Genomic DNA, 17,361 nt, shown 5'->3' with positions numbered 1-17,361 from the left:
TACAAATTTAGAGCACTTGCATTTTATAAGTATGTAAATGTAAATGCAAGAACTTAACAACTTTCACAAAATTTCATACTGTTAGAGGTAATGAGGTGTCATACAAATGACAATGAACGAGAAATGAAAGGCACGTGGATTTTCCTTCTTATTCTTGTCCTATAGCGTCCATGAACCTTTGGTCAATATATTTTATCTATCCTTAGCAACAGTTGCCTGATTTGTAAAATAAGGCTAACAATCAGAAGGACTACTGAAAGAATAAGATAAGATAAAGGGTGAAAATGACTTTAGAAATATAAGAAAATAATAGATCAGTGGATGTGGAAAGATTCTCACTGTTTCCAGTCTAGCCTTCAATAAATTTCAGATTATTTGAATCATCCATACGGATTATATATGTTTCCACAAGACCTGTTTCCTTGTTTGTTTGTCTTTTTGAATTGGCTTCTAAATAGGTAAGTTGACTTTAGGGAGAAATAATAAGACAAACTATCCTTTCTTTCATTGTATAGTTTTAATTATACAATAATTACATAATTCTCTTTAATGAAGCACTCTTTATGTGCCAGGGTCTGTGCTAAGAACTGTACATTCATTCTTCTTTTAATGTAAAGTAACACAGCCAATGAGTCAGATCTTATGATTCACTTTTCAATCATGAAGAAATTTGAGCTATGCAGGGGATAAATGACAAGTGCCACACAGAGGACCTTACAGCCAGTGTCCATCCCAGGTTTAGTGCCTCCTAAAGCCTTCTCCTGCTCTTCACCTCATGCTAGTTCTTTATTAATATGGTTTGGCCTTAGCAACTATATGGTAATATTTAACAAACTAGAATTATTTTCATAAAAATTAGATTTAACTCATATATCGAACTTAGGTGGTTTTATTATGTGACAATCATTGATTTTATAGATAAAGATGTAGACAGATTTATAGATAGGTGTTCCTTATATGCAAATCTCAGAGTTGAGTAATTCTGTCAGGTGGACACCTTTTCTTTGGCAAAGCTGGTATACAAGCTAGAATTCTGAGTATCTGTCTGTCGGAATAGTAACGCACGCAGAAATCACAAATGAATGCTTTTAGTGACCCATTTGAATAGTGCCTGAAATGCTTCTCAAAGTCCATAAAAATATCTGTGCTAGAAGAAATGTGAAACATATCAGAATTGGCACCAGTATGTATGGGGAAGGGAAGAGGGCATTGGGAATGTGTGTTCGTTGGTTGATTTTGCTGGAGAAGCTTTTTGAGGGTTTTGTTGTTGTTTATGTTTTTATTAGAGTGGATGAAATATTTTCACCTAATGAAATTGTTCTACTGTGAAATCCCCTCTGCCTTGTTAAAAAAAAAAGCTCATTATCTTAATATATTTAAGAAAGAAGATGGAGATTAAAAAGCATCTGACTTTAAGAAACCAGAGGCTATGTTACTAAGTGCAATTGCATCTTGACTAACAGCAGGAGACACAGGGAGCCCGTGATCAGATCCGGAGCACAGGCTATCTGCCATGTGGTGAGACGGGGCAGGAGTGGTACTGGAGGGGAGGACAGAGCAGAGAACAGTGACCATAACACTAGGGTAACCCTGGCTCAGAGACACTGAAGTTTCTGCCAGACAAGGAAGAGAGGAGCATGTACCAAAAGATTCATAAGAATATGCTGAGAGTAATTACCATCTTCCCCCGAAGTACAGATTTTAGCAGAAGATGGGTTTGAGCTGTTAAAAAACACCCAAAACACAAAAACCCTATGGCAGCCTCCGTGTGAGAAGAAAATGAGCAGATGTTTGCATCAGCACCGTTTTATAGCTGTGCCGCTTTTGACGACGGCAGCCTCGCTGAATGGAACATCTAAAGCTTTGCTCCGTCAGTTACTAGTTCCGTGACACTGACGGAGTCTCAGGCTGCTTTCTCGTTTTCTAAGTTGGAATTATAATGGCCACCTTAAAGTTTTCCACCATCAACTCTATATGGAGGCCTCGCTAATCTATCTCTAGTCCCGACACCTCCCCTATGGCTCCCTCTGGAAGAGGGAGTGATTTATCTGATGGATAAGATTAGGCAAAGGCACTAAGAACGCGCAACTCAGCTACTTCCAGGCTCTCTTTTTGGAATCAGCTGTATGTAGGAAGCACATTCTTGTCCCTGCAACTGCTGTCATGAGGAACGGCTTCCCACGGCCTGACTGACAGGGGAAGTCTCGGCGCTGCAGGCCCGCTTGCTCTCTCTCGTGATGAGTCTCAAGGACATATATACACTACCAAATGTAAAATAGCTAGCTCGTGGGAAGCAGCCGCATAGCACAGGGAGATCGGCTCGGTGCTTCGAGACCACCTGGAGGGGTGGGATAGGGAGGGTGGGAGGGAGACGCAAGAGGGAGGAGATATGGGGATATATGTATACGTATAGCTGATTCACTTTGTTATACAGCAGAAACTAACACACCACTGTAAAGCAATTATACTCCAATAAAGATGTTAAAAAAAAAAAAAAAAGAACCAGACTTGATGGCCACTGAGGAAGGGCGGGGTGTTAGGAAGCCAGAGTTCAGCTCTCAGATCCCAACCTAATTTACCAGTAAGAATACGATCATTTTCTTACTTATTTATAACTGTATTAATCTTGCAGTTGGTTTAGAACCTAGAGAGAGGAGCGTGACTGTGAATCTCATACACTCACAAGTCTTTTGATGGAAAGTTCTATCTGTTGTGATCACCTTTTAAAGAAGCAATCTAACCCTTAGCTGAAATAGATGGGCCTGCTGCTTAGTATTATGGAAACTAAACGTCATTCCAAACAATCTTAGAGAATATTTGCAAATCACATGCAGCTTAACTGTCAATGTCTTACACTTGATTGTAATGATTTGGGGGGGCACCTTTAATAACCCCATCAATCTACCACATTATATTATATATTTATATATTCTTTTAATATAGTGTATATTCTATATAAATACTTAAGTAATTTTGTTCATAATTTACATTTTTATCTCTTTAAACAAATAAATATAAACCAGTAGTACAAGGAAGTAGCACAGTAATTGTTTGCAAACCGTTAGGTGAGTCCTCTTGAAGGAAATGTCTGGGGAAGACAAGAAAACTCATACCCTACTTTGTTTTCCTTTATTTCAAAGAGCCCCTTTTTGTGTGTGCATCACATACACACAAAAATAATGAAAGAAGGAAAGAAGAACAACTCAAGGAGTCTTCAAAACTAGACTTTGAATGCCACTGCCACTGTTTGAAACTTCAGAATTTCAAACTGCACTTTTCTTGAAAACATGTTACTCCTCTGCTGAGCTAGGTGACTAAAATCGCAAAAGGTAAGGTTTAAGAATGTACAAAACACCGTCCCTTCAAAGAACGCTGAACACTGGGAAATACTATATGCTTGATTAAAATAGATGACTGCTGGTGAAAAATGTGCTCAGTTCACAGCATAAATAATTTCCTGTGAGCACTTACTAATGGGCTTCTTAGAATAACAAAAACGTTAAATTAAAAATCAGTTATAACCAACAAGGACCTGTGTGTATAGCACAGGGAACTATACTCAATATTTTGCAATAACCTATAAGGGAAAAGAATCTGAAAAAAATAGATATATATGTATGTAAACTGAATCACTTTGTTGTATGCCTGAAGCTAACACAACATTGTAAATCAGCTCTACCTCAGTAAAAAATCAATTAAACAAAACAAATGTGACCTGTATATATATATATATTATATAATATATAAATTACATATATAATATATATATATTATATAACTGGGAATTCTTTCAAGTGGATATGGCCCATTAATAATAAAACATTTGCAAATTGCACTACAGTCCTGGGGCAGAGACTGTGGCTCTAAGCCAAAGGTCAGGAAAGAAGTGAGAATATGATAATCCCACAAGCAGGACGCAGTGAGACATCTGAAAACTTGTGGCCTCGGAAGCAGAGGTCAGTCGGTGGAGGGCTTTAGAACCAAAAGCAAGCCAGAGTTGGCTCATACCTAAACGGCAAAGTCAGAGACCATCAATGTAAGTAGGAATGAAGAAGATCCAAAGATCTTAACACTAAGTGGGGTGAGCAGATTAAAATCCATTAACTGGGGGATGCTACTAACACTGCAGCAGTGATCGTACAGCAACCAGAAGAGATCTGACACATCAAAAGGTCTTGATAATTTTTCAGTCGAAGTTTGATAATTAACTGTATGTGGAGTAGAAGCCAGCTAACCAGGCACTTAAAAGCAGAATAATAACTGAGGTCCCCAAGCTGGAGAAAGGAGTGTATGAACAGACAGGACCTGCAGAGTAATACAAGTTTTAAGTGATTCTGTCCTTCAGTCTTCTTCATTAGGGCTCCTTAAAATGCCAAAAGCTGTGTTCCAAAAGAAATCAACCTCAGTTAAATCATATGGAAAACTAACGTGTGGAGATCAGCCCAGCCTTTTCACGTGACAACTGTTGACAAATGTCCTGATGATGGGTATCAGCAAACGTCCTCATAACTTTCTGCTTTGAAAGCCAATATTTAAATCTACATGAATGTGTTTCTATGTGTGTGTATCAATGAAAACTCACTCATGAGGTGACTAGTGGTTAAAATATCCCATTTCTGACCAGGCATATGTACACAGTGGAAACGCTGTTTGCACAATAACTTTTGGTCAACTCAGTCATCCCTTTAGAGTCCAAGTCCAAAGCCAAAGACTACAAAATTGAAGGGACTGAATTAGGTGGTCTTCTAACTGGCTTCCACAGGGCTGAGGAGTTCTAAGGTCCTTCATGATTACTCGGGTGGGGATAGCAAGCTGGAGTGGCCCTATGGCCAGAGCCTTGCCTCGTCATCTTCAATGGTTACATCACAAGAGATTTCACTTGTGAAGAGGAGTTTTGGTATTAAAAAAGGAAGGGAGGGATGGAGGGAGGGAGGGAGGGAGGGAGGGAAGGAAAGGAGGAAGTAAGGAGGAAGGAAGGAAGGAAGGGAGGAGGGAAGGAAGGGAGTGGGGGGGAGGAAAGGAGGAAGGAAGGGAGGAAGGGAAGGGAGGGAGGGAAGGAAAGAAGGAAGGAAGGAAGGGAAGGGAGGGAGGGAGGGAAAGAGAGAGAGAGAGAGAAAGTGAAAATCTACAGATTTTATAGATTAGGCACTTGAGGTCTAGGAAGGATAAGTGACATTTCACACCTTCCTGGCACAGACAGGACTAAACCCAGGCCTTCTGACTCTTCCACTACAAGAAGTATTGGTGGCTGCATTTGTGCTTTTATGAGAAGAGTTCTCTGAGGTTTTGATCCACAAGTTTCAATAGTTCCACTGTTGTGAAACCAGGGCACACCTGCTACTTCTGTTCAGGTGCTAGCAGACTTTTCTAAATTAGGAAATGTCCAGTGGGGCCAATTTTCTTGCAGTTGCTCTTTCTGTAATATCTCTAATTTGTCAGCCTCTCCCTCTGGGAAGTAAAATTGCCCAGAGATCTGTTTCACTTATATGCCCATCACTAACTCTGTAGCCTTGGACAAGTCATTTCACCTCTAAGCTTTGTTATAGACCTAGTAGGAGAAATTGGGGTTCTGTAATTACATAGAGCAGTATCTCTCACCTTTTTCATATTACTGGCCTCAAGGAGTCTTTTTAGACCCTTTTTTCTAATCTTCACAGTGAAATTTTAATACCCCAGATACACTGTGTATTTCTCTATGTGTTAAATGCATATTACTGCTTTATGCGTACAGAGAGTACTGCCCCCCAAACCAATTTACATACCCTTGGGACCAATATCACCTCCATGGAGAATGCATGACATAGGGTAATATTAAACACCAGGTACACAGAAGGAATTTAATAAGTCATGAGAATGGTGATTATGGCCAATTTCAGGATGAAGAAGGAATCAAAGAGCAGCAGTGTCAACATACCCCCGGAATAAAAGAAGGAGCAGTATGTGGATGGAAGATGGAGGCACACAGGGGAAATGTTACTGTTTGTTACATATTTACCTGTGTTTGAACTTTACGTTTGCTATTTCATGCATTTTCATAACAATCTTACGAAGGTCTTTAAAGATGAGGCAACTTGGGCGCAGCTACTGTTATGTAAATGAGCTGCTTAAGGTAAAACCGTGGATGGAGGGGCCATCCTTCAAACCTGGGTACGTCTGTCTTTCAAATCCAGGCCCTTTTCATTAGCACACTGTCCCCTAACTTGGCATTTTTAAGATACATCAGCCTGAATTTACTCATCTATAAAGAGAGATTAAGCATTAGGCAGGCGCAGCTAGAATCGCCCATCCTGGGCAGTCTCCATGGCCTGTTGATGTCCTTACCCCAATTCAATCCTTGCAACAACTCAGGAACTAGTTTAACATCTTAAAATTATTGTGGGTGGAATGTTTTCTCTCCCTTCTGAAGAAATCACAATGTTTCTGTATGCCAATATACAATACTGGTATCTGTGAAACTTTAGAGTTCCTACCAGAATGTGGGATTAAAGCTGTAGGTTCTGAAGTAGAAAGGTGAGTCTTAAATGATAAGCGACTGTAGGGAATGATGCTGAGTGCCCTGACATAAAAGGCAGGGAGGACTGGCAGTCAGATCTGCGACCAAGGAGGAGCATCAAGGGGCCATGGTCAGTAGAGTGGCGGCGTGCACTTCCTGCTTCTTGAATGGAACACAAAGTTCAAGGGAATGATAACAGTGTAAAGCAAAAGATTTCTTTGAGGCTAAGACAAAGCTAAAAATTGAGGCTAAGACAAAGACTTCCCTTGATCCTGAAATGTGTCCTAGAGAAGACAGAAGACCCATTCTGGAAGTTAAAATTAGACACAGACCCCCCAAGGGTTAGAAGATTTCATAAAGAGAGGAGAGCCCTGAGGCCGTAAACATTCTCAGGATTTACCACAAGACACCAGAGTGCTGTGTATTGGGAGGGACAGCTTTGCATATTGAAGCTGCAACTACTCATTTGTTTTGTTTTGTTTTGTTTTTTTGGCCTCGCTGCGCGGCTTATGGGATCTTAGTTCTTAGTTCCCCCAAGAGGGATTGAACCCTGGCCCTCGGCACTGAGAGTGCAGAGTCCTAACCACTGGACCGCCAGGGAATTCCCAAAACTCAGCTGTTGTGATGCTATATTTTTTCCTAGAATATTTTCTCTTATATTAACAACAGCAACTACAAAACCTTGGCTGCCCATGCATACTGAATTGTGTTGGATGAAGTGAAAGGAAGATAGTATCCAGGGCCAAAGAGAAGCCTATCTCCCGGGCAAGCCCACAAAAGCAGAGTTATTAGCATTTTGACCTCTGAGCATTGGTAGGGCCTCAGGAGATCTGCTTCCAGCAGAAGCGCCTAGTTTCCAGGACCCCATGGTATTAGACCTCATCTTGGGAAACCCCTTCTGGCACATCTGAAAACTCTTCTGCAGGAAACACTCATCCACACAAGAGACGCTGTGTCTCCAGAAAAGTGGGGGGGAAATGGTACTGCTGGCTGGCTCTAATATTTTTGTCTGATTAATGAGTTGGCAATTAAGATTAAATATTTTATAGGATAATTTACTTCCTCATTTTCCACCTTACTTCTGCCCTGTTCTATACCAACGCATACAAGCTTCAGTTTGGCAGTACATGTAAAAGATGAGCTCTGATGGCTATAATGTAGCTATGGTGTCAAATTACGTAGTTTGGGGTCTAATACGAACACAGAGTTAGAAGAGTAGATATTCAGATTTCAGATGGAGCAACACTGAAGTCCCCTGGCCAGAAGAAGGACACAGATAAAACACTCCCGACACAATCACAAAGCCACCACAGCAGCACATATTTATCTGTTGCTGCACGACCTGTTTGGCAGAAAGCAGGAGCCCTTCTACACTCTTTCCTAAAATATACAGAAGCACTTTAAAAGCAGGAAAAGACTGTGCAAATGGCAGTGGGCACTATCCGTGGATCAGCGGCAATACACTTAAAAAAGACATGGGTTCTAGTTGAAAATAAGCTCAATTTGATTCAAGAGTTGATACCAGTTTCCAGATGAAAACTGATGTGATCTGAGTATTCATTAAGAAATTCATGGAATAGAGTTCCCCGATATAAGTGATCTGTGCTATTCTGATCTCTGATGGCATACTGTGTGTCATTCTTGTCAAAAGATTTTCAAAAGGGACTTACTGAACATGTGAAATTGGAAAAACCAGAGTATATATGAAGGACTTTTGAAGGAAATAAACACATTTAAAATAAAACCAAAATTCAAAATATTTGTGGTGGCTGTCCTCCGATATGTAAAGGATTAATTGATTGCCAGGTAGAAGATGGAGAATTAGTCTTGAAGTTTTATAATCCCATCAGTATAAAATAGAGATAAATTTTAACTCAACCTAAGGAAAGGATTAGAGTCATCACTGACAACTGCTATAAATTAGCTTGGAAGATAAGGAGCTTTTAGTCACCGGAGGTGTCCAGACATCAGGTGGACATACATCGGTTGGCATCAAGTCTTGGGCAATTGAATTCAGTGAGTTTTAAGATATCTCGCAATGCCGACACTGATTTGTACATACTCCTTCACTGTCCCCTTTTTCACATTGATACATATTTACGAAATATTTTGACCAAAGTTTGCAGCCAGTCTTTAGACGTGACTACCTTGAGAATCTTCATTAGAGTCTAATCTGAGATTTATCCTGTGGCCTTGGACCCATTAGTATCATATCCTCCAAACCTGAACCTCTTACATAGCTATGGTTGAACAGTGTTGATGAAGGAAACAGGTAAAAAGCCATATAGAGATACTCTTAAAATTCATACATGTCAACATATTGAGAAAATTCCCCTTTTTTCCTATGGAGACACCCACAAGCAGTCCTCCTTGGTTAGGGCATGGGGCATGGGAAGAGCAACACTGCCCGTAGGAGCTGCCATGGTCTCCATGGATGTAGGGAGATTCAGGTGTCACTAAAGGCAAGCTCAGTGGAAAGCTTAGTATTTATTTCAGGGCTGTGCTGTCCATTCAAGACTGCTACAATATGACCACCCACCACTTCCTGGTTTATCCAATGTTAAATTCTAGTAGTCAATGATGTACACGATGAACTTTGACATGATGACGGGAAAGCGGATTTGAATTAAGTGGTCTTAGCAAGACTTCTCTTTGAGAATTTTAGAATGGACAAATCCACAGACGACCAGACAAATATTTGTGGAATCTTTCTTTCCTCCAAGTGGATTGTGATGAGAATGGCTCTATGTGGTATGCCTTTTATCCTGTTGAGGGAAAGTTCCCATAAGGCCTCCACAGGAGTATCAAGATAAACAATAAATGCCTCAATGGACAACTGTGTTAACTGTGCGTTATAGGATCAGATTCGAGGAAGAGTGGGAAATTAAATGTGGGCAAAGGCCAAGGAATGTACAAATGTGAATTTAGAAAACATTCAGAAGAACGTGGATAATTAATAAGAGAAATAATTTTCCGTCAATGTAGTAAAACTTTAAGTGTTTATGGAATGGGATATCCCAGTGGGAAATTTCTCAGCTTTGGCTGTGAGTTAAAAAAATACATAAGAATGCCGACAAGGCCAAGGAAGAAATAAATGGGAAAGAAATTGGTGGCAAGATCACATATGGGGTTGGATCTAGAAGAAAGTTGAGCACGTCGAAAAGACTGAGTTAAAACAAAAATTTGAGATCCTGAAAAGGAAAAAAAAAAGCCAGTATAAGAAGATAAATCTCTAGATTAAGGATCTTGATAATGCCACAGAAGTGAAAAGTTAAAGAAGGACTTTTCTCCATGTGGATTAATAACTAATACCGGAGGATGGGAGAAGCAAAGAATTGGGAGTCATTCATTTCTCTTCTCCAAAAGCAGAGAGGTAGAAAATGGGTCGTAATGGTCTCCAAGCCACTATACCCCTTCCCAGAATAAGTGAGAGAATAAGATGGGCCTGATCAACTGTATATGCAGCTGGAAGAAGATAGCTCCTGGCCAATCACATTCTCATCTGTGGCTGGTGGCTACTTTGTGCAGGTGAACCTATAGGCTCAGTACAGATCTCCGTATTATTCAGCTAACAGGTTGGGTCAAATAAAACCTAGTATTAACTGGCAGTAACGTAGGAGAGCATGACTGACAGAGTGCTATCTGCCAATCTGGGCCATGCCCAATCTCTCAACACTTGGCCTCAACTCATGACACTCCAGCCTCTTGTGCCTCCCTCTTAGTGCTTGTATTCATCAGGCCCACTACCGTGCAGGACTCTACCATCCAGTATCTGCTCTGGCTTATCAGGTTATGGCTCCGCCTGATGCCCAAAGCTCGTGATACAGCGCTGCAGACACCAGAATCTATAGCTGCAACACAGGCATAGGAAACCTTGGCCATTTCCATGCCGACTCTGCACTCCTTAGAAACCAAATAAAAGAATGAGAAAACATTTATCCTGATCATGCAAACCACACATTCAAAGTTGATAAATGAATGTGAACTTGGGTGAAACCGGTTTCTAGGTTATGAAATAAAGATGAGTAGAAATATTGAGAAAGTGGGTAGTGAGTGGAGGGAGATTTAGAGACCTTGTTGGTCCACATTAAATCTCAACCAACCTAAATGCATTAAATACTTCTGCTTGAACCCACTCAGATAATCCAGGATAATCTACCTATTTTAAGGTCAGTTGATTAGCAACGTTAATTCCATCTACTATCTTAACTCCCCTTTGCCATGTAATATAACATATTCACAGGTTCCCGTGATTAGAATGTGTGCATCTTTGAGAGGCCTTTGTTCTGTTTACCACAATTATTAGCCATTGAACTTTTACGCCGTATATCCAAGGCACATTGGCTTATTTTGATATATCATTTCTTATCATTTAAATTTATATTTGCACTGTAAATTAAAGTTTTGTGTCTTAAATATATAAAGTATTAAATTCTTATAGCAAAGAATTTGAAGATTTCAACCTTTTGTTTGTTATTTACATTCACCTCATAAATCTAGTCTTATGAACCTAGTATAGAGTTGCCTGACAAAATACAGGACACCTATTTAAATTTTAATTTGAGATAAACAACAAGTAATGTTTTAGGATGTCACAAATATTGTACAGGACATATTTATACAAAATAATTATTCACTGTTTATCTGAAGTTCAAATTTAATTGAACATTTGTATTTTTATGTAATAAATCTGGCAGCCCTACCCTAATAACATTTTTTAAAGTAACTTTGGGAAATGATGACTTATTATATACTGAGTTGAGATGTAAAATGGAATAGTTTTTGCTTATCAGCACTCCACACAGAAACAGAATATTTTAATATTATAAATATTAATAATTTTCCTTCTATACATATTAACAATTCCAAATTTGCTTTCTATTCTAGGGCACTGAGATTTCAGAATGTTATGATAAAATAATATTTTAAAATATAGAGCTCTGCTTTTGACATTATGATGCATGCGGTATTTCATTTCAATAATGGGAGAGATGACTTGAAGGGGACCAACTATTCCAGAATAAAGGCAAAATACTGGAATTGTGGAATAAGATATGAAAAAGGGAATGTAAGTTATTGGGAAAATGAGCAACTGAGTTCATTTGTAAGTTGCGCTTCACTCAAATACACACTAATGGAGGAAACTCTGAACTAAAAGAGGAAATGGAATTATTTCTCTGGAGAACTGAAAGAGAATTTGTAGGATCATCTGGTAAGACCTCTTGTGGGAAACTAAAACCCAAATCGAATGCAATTAACAATGTCAGAATGGTTTCAAATAGAAGCTGAAGTTTGTTCAGATTTTTAAATGACTGAAAATAAATATTTGGTTAACAGGATTAAGTAGGAAGCATGTTGTTATGGCACATGGGACTAAACTAAGCAAGCATCTATGTCTTCCTGATACAGAGTATGAAATCAGTAGTGGAGTGATGAGAATGAGAACCCTTTGGTAAAATACCAGATCATATAGAATAGCTTTAAATTATTGTAATATTCTGAGAAAGGACATGTGAAACAATGTGAAAAGGAGGCCATGCTTTAGGAATTTATAATATAAGGAGTTCAAACTGAGAAATGTCATGACTTACATATACTTAACTTTAAGATATGTTCTAGAAATGATATTAAAGTGAATTTCGCTATACATTTTCCCATTGACTAACATTAAATTGAGGCTGTTTTTCTTCAGAAAATATATTGTTCATGCTTTTTAACCATACATTGGAAATACAGCAAGTTTTCAAGAATCACACAGTTTAAGAGTATTTTCTGATCGAACATATTATTAGAGTGTAGGGAATAGGAAAAAAAACCTTATATGCAAGTGTTATAACTTCTCCTCCTCTTCTTAGAGTTGTATTACAGTCATAAAAATAGTCATGGGGCTTCCCTGGTGGCGCATTGGTTGAGAGTCCTCCTGCCAATGCAGGGGACACGGGTTCGCGCCCCGGTCCGGGAAGATCCCACATGCCGCGGAGCGGCTGGGCCCGTGAGCCATAGCCCGCTGAGCCTGCGCGTCTGGAGCCTGTGCTCCGCAACGGGAGAGGCCACAGCAGTGAGAGGTCCATGTACCGCAAAAAAAAAAAAAAAAGTCATAAAAATAATTTTACTTTTAATACAAAATCACATCATAATTGATATTAAATAATTAAGCTCTACTCTATTAAAGCAGATGAAACTGTGAAACATTTAGTGTCTGTTTGGGGCTAGGTCTACACTTAAAGAATAGGGTGCTATAGTTAGGGTAGATTTGTATAACAAGAATATAAATTTAAAATGTCTCAAGTACCCAAATGCATCAGCACAGAAAGTAAGGAAGGTAGAAGATAGAGAACGTCAAAGCCATTCAGGTTGGTTGGCTGTAGGAAAGGAAGGATCCCTATCTCACCATCACCACCATCACCAACACTGGAATTACAGGAAGCAGTACTCTTATATAACAGTCTAATCTTGTCTGCTAAATACTGTTGGTATCCCCATTTTACAGATGCGAGCTGAGGCTTAGAGGATAACGTATGCTGCACGTAGTACACATGTGGAGCACAGAGCACTTGTCCGCACCTGTATTCGTCCACCAGCAGCCAGGCTCCATATCCATATTTGTAACCACTACTCCATGCTGCCTCCATGCAATTAGACTGAACACAATTCAACTGCTCATGGTATTACTTAAAATAGTGTGCGATGTGTAACTGTTGCACCTTGTGGTCAGTTACAACTGATCCTAAAATGTTCTGCGTGTTAGAAATATGGCCCTTATTTTCCAAAATAAATATGTATTTCTCTTTTTGCCTTATAAGGTTCTCAATCGACAGGAAAACATGGTTATCATGCTTGAATTAAGTTTTAAACTAGAATTAATTTCTTTTCAAGAAAATAACTTTTGTTTCCAGTTACAAAAGGACGTTAAAGCACCAGCTTTCTCTCAGGGTCCAGGATGAAATTAGGGGGAAAAAAATCAAATGAGAGAAAAATTCAAATGTATATAAGGGAACTTAACTGGTTCTTGCTACCAACATTCTATAATTTGTCATGAGAGGGCTGCTTAGTAGACGTAATTTCCTTCTCTCCTCATAAGGCATTGTGGCAGTGCAAATTTATGATACTACACTGACTACAGGTACAAGGAAAATGTAGTAGAAGGGATAACGAACTCACTAATGTGAGGTGAAATCAAAATCAATCTCCAACCAGAGATTACACATTAACTTCTCTGGGGTCACATTAAAGTCTTCCAGCCGGCGGTTCGTGTATTTCTAGCAAGGGAAAAATAGAAAAAAACAATCTGACAGATAAACCAGGAGTAAGGACGAGTAGACTGTGCCAGAGAAAAGCTAGCTAAACTAGCAAAATCCCATGAACTAGGAAATGCCTATGGTCAGCTATACCTTATATATCTGTTTCTTTCAACCAGAGAGGAGAGAAATTTAGAAATTAATGTGGGGGATTGAGTACTGAGTGCCTTTCTCATTTTCCTGCCTAAGATATCTCAGTAAAACTGAAAGAAACATATGGTGTGAGGACATGCCCCATAGGGCTTTTTGGAAAAGTAATTTAGACTCTGGATCATACGTTCGTATCATGCTATGTTAACGCACTTGATTATGGCTTATGAGACTGATGACTGCCTCAAGCACATTTATCTTCTAAAATGCTTCCTGCATTCGTTTGCATCCTTCTCTACATATGCATAATAATTTTCATGTGCATTTGCTTAAAATTAGGTCATATCTCTGAGTGGTTGACCATTTCCTATGCAGCCGGCAATTTTCTCTACAAGAGCATCTCAGAATTAGACAAGGTCTGAGAGAAATTGTGAGGAAATCAAATATCCTGGAGGCAATTACATTCCCTAGGCTCTGACATTCCAAGTGAGGCTGGAAGATAGACCACCTAGTCAAGCCCTATTTTACAAGTGAGGAGGAGATAACTCGCTTTATCAAGGCCACAGAGACCTTAATGGGACAAGAACCATGTCATCCAAACTGTTTTCCCCATTTTTGTTTAAACTCACTTTCTGGCACACATTGACTCAGAATTGCCTTGAAAATGTTTACCACTTTCCTGTTCATCTAATTCAACAAAAACCTTTTTAGCTGAGAACTATTTGCAATGTACTTTGTCAGGCATTGTGGGGCTAGCAAGCAGTAAGAGTCAGGAAGATCATAAAAGAACTATGATTATCATCTTTTCTGGATGTCCAGAGAGAGTATATATCTGTTCAGAATCTGTAATGTTTTGTAAGTTAGAGGACAATTCACAGGTTGGTTGATTTGCTAAGAAAATTGGGTTGAGTGAAGGGCTGTGAAAGACAAAGTTTAGGTTTGAGCTAATTGTCAATAAGAGATCATTTTAGTTTAAGAAACCTTCATAGCATCTTTGATAACACCTATAAGAATTTTTATTGAGCAACTATTCTATAATTATCAGTTTAAAACCTACCAGAATTCAAGCTCCATGAGGCCACACTGAGCTCAAACAATGCTGTCAGCACTGAGCAGAGTGAAGGTGCTAAATAAAAATTGGTTGATTGAGAAAATATCTAAAAATCAACAAAGCAGAAGAAGTGTGTGGACTAACTTTATGGCAGAAATCCAGAAGACATTCTTGAGGAGCAAAGAGCATCATCACAGAAGCCCAGACTTAGACTAAGGAATTGACCTTGGAAGTGGGAAGGAAAGGATGGGTCCAAGAAAAGTTTCAGATGAATAATATAATTTGCTGACAAAGAAAAAATAAGAGTGAAAGGGAAGAGGAAGTCTATGTTAACTTGAAAGTTTGGATCTCTAAAAAACAGAGATACTGTTGATAGAAAGGAGGAATTAAAATAAAGATTAAGCAGATTAAGCATAATGGAGAAATATAAAGTAGCTGCTAAAAGTGTGAGATCTGTAGTCGAATGGAATAGGTTCATCCCAGGTCTACCTCATGGTAGCAGTATGAATGTAAGAATTATTGACTTAATTTCCCTGTCTCTGTAAAATTCATCTCTTAGAGATGAAAGATCGTTTATACAAAAAAAGCTTAGCCTGGTTTTTGGCACACACGAGGCATTCGATAAATAATGTCTATTTCAAATATGATAAAGTTTGGCTTCAGATATCTTAATTTCACAATCTTGGTTCTGGGTTGCTTAATTTCACATCTTTGTACACGTGAAAGAGCAGGGATTAAGAAAGCAGTGTGAAAAGAATGAGTGTAGCATTTATAGCAGAAGCCACTTGAACCATGACTACTTCAAGGGAGTGGTGCCTGGGAGAAAGGCCAAACTCACAGGCGAGCTGAGGAGAAGGAAGATGAGATCAAGGAGACAAGAAACAAAAAGAGATTGAAAGCAATATGGTTTCTCAGAGTGTACGGGAGGGGAAAATAGCAGATGAGGGTGGAGGGGTGCAAAGCTACATGTGTTAGCAATTATAAATGTATGCGCGTTCTGTATATAAAATACACTGTAAAATAATAAGCAAAGTAGAAGTAAGTAATTTGAGGGCCTTCTTTGGAGACATGTATTTTATAGTCCTACGGTGCCTCTACTCATTGCCTCTTTTCTTGCTACCTTCTACACACATTTTTCTTTTTCATTCCAAATGTAATTATTCCTTGCTTGTCATTGTCAGTTCTTAACAATAAGTAGGCAGTATAACCAAATGTTCAATAAATTGTGGTGTGATTGGATGTTTTAGCATGGTGAAAGTGTTTTGTTGAAGAAAGGGCAGTGCTACCGTGATAAGCTGCCTGCTGATGTAAATACTTTATGGTTTTACGACAGGCTCACAATCTACCAACACTATTTTCAATTTAATTCAATTTGTGTGAATGAGGATTTTAGAGAAAACAGCTGGCAGGAGAAACACGTGACATTTAATCTTGCCTGAGAACATGAAATTCTTTACAAGGCTATATGTATAGGTGTGTGTGAAATGTGTATGCTTGTATATACTCACAAAGGTTATATAGGGAGCTGTATTTTACAGAATCTGGGCCAACGGACAGCAGAAAACATCACATTCCTTGGCATTTTTCTGTAGATACACTTGACTGAGCAAATAACTCGGTGAGTCTAAAATTCCGATGAAAACATTCAACTGATTGCAATTTTTGAACTAAAAAGCTTTTTTTTTCAAAATGAGAACCTGAAGTCATCCTTAAAGCAAACAAAAAACCCTACAATTAATATTGTAAGTTTTGATTGATTCAAAACTACTACCTGTGAATAAGATTCTGAACACTGATAAAATGCAGAACTTTGCAGCTTACCTTAAGAAATCAATACATGACTTTTAAAAAATGATTTTAAAGAGAAACAACAATATAACTGAAAATTGATTTATTCTAATTTTATATGAAAGGTGCCCAAAGTTGCACAAAACAAGATATATAATAAGGAAAAAAATATTGATTGAATTTGGTCACGACCATGACAGGCAGAGAAAATCAAGATTACCCTAAAATTTGCCCAGGATTACCAGAATATAAAATCTGTCTAATGTCCAAATGTATATAATGGCAATGGTGGTTACATATTTAAGTTGGAGTCATAATCATTTAGAAATGATTTGCCTTTTATTAATAAAGAGCTTGCCTTTTTATTTCCACTATCAAAATTCATTTGAATATTAGTTAGCAGAGTTGCTGAAAATCATAGTCTACCAGATATTTCTTGTCCTTGTATTCTTACCTTTGCTTTTATCCACACACTGATTTTTACACAACTTTACTATTTTAGGACCCAACATCCTTCTCCATACTTGGCTACAGGCAGTCATCAGCAGTTTAAAAGAATTGCTTTCTCTCCATCAGCCCAGACCAGAGGGAAAGCTACAGGCTCTTTCTTTCTTTTTTTTTTTTTTTTTTTTTTTTTTTTT

The 17,361-nt window shown here is 38.6% G+C and overlaps 1 protein-coding gene across 1 annotated transcript in view; it reads right to left on the bottom strand.

The window, feature by feature from the left end:
- The window catches only part of GRM8 (glutamate metabotropic receptor 8), a 727,865-nt gene that overhangs the window by 55,147 nt on the left and 655,357 nt on the right, over nt 1-17,361 (bottom strand). The gene's annotated exons all lie outside the window — the stretch shown is intronic.

This window comes from Neophocaena asiaeorientalis, unplaced genomic scaffold (genome assembly GCF_003031525.2).
Source record: "Neophocaena asiaeorientalis asiaeorientalis breed wild unplaced genomic scaffold, Neophocaena_asiaeorientalis_V1.1 scaffold116, whole genome shotgun sequence".
Classification (NCBI taxonomy): Eukaryota; Metazoa; Chordata; class Mammalia; order Artiodactyla; family Phocoenidae; genus Neophocaena; species Neophocaena asiaeorientalis.
Note: the sequence above shows the minus strand (reverse complement) of the source record. Positions and strands in the feature narration are given on the sequence as shown.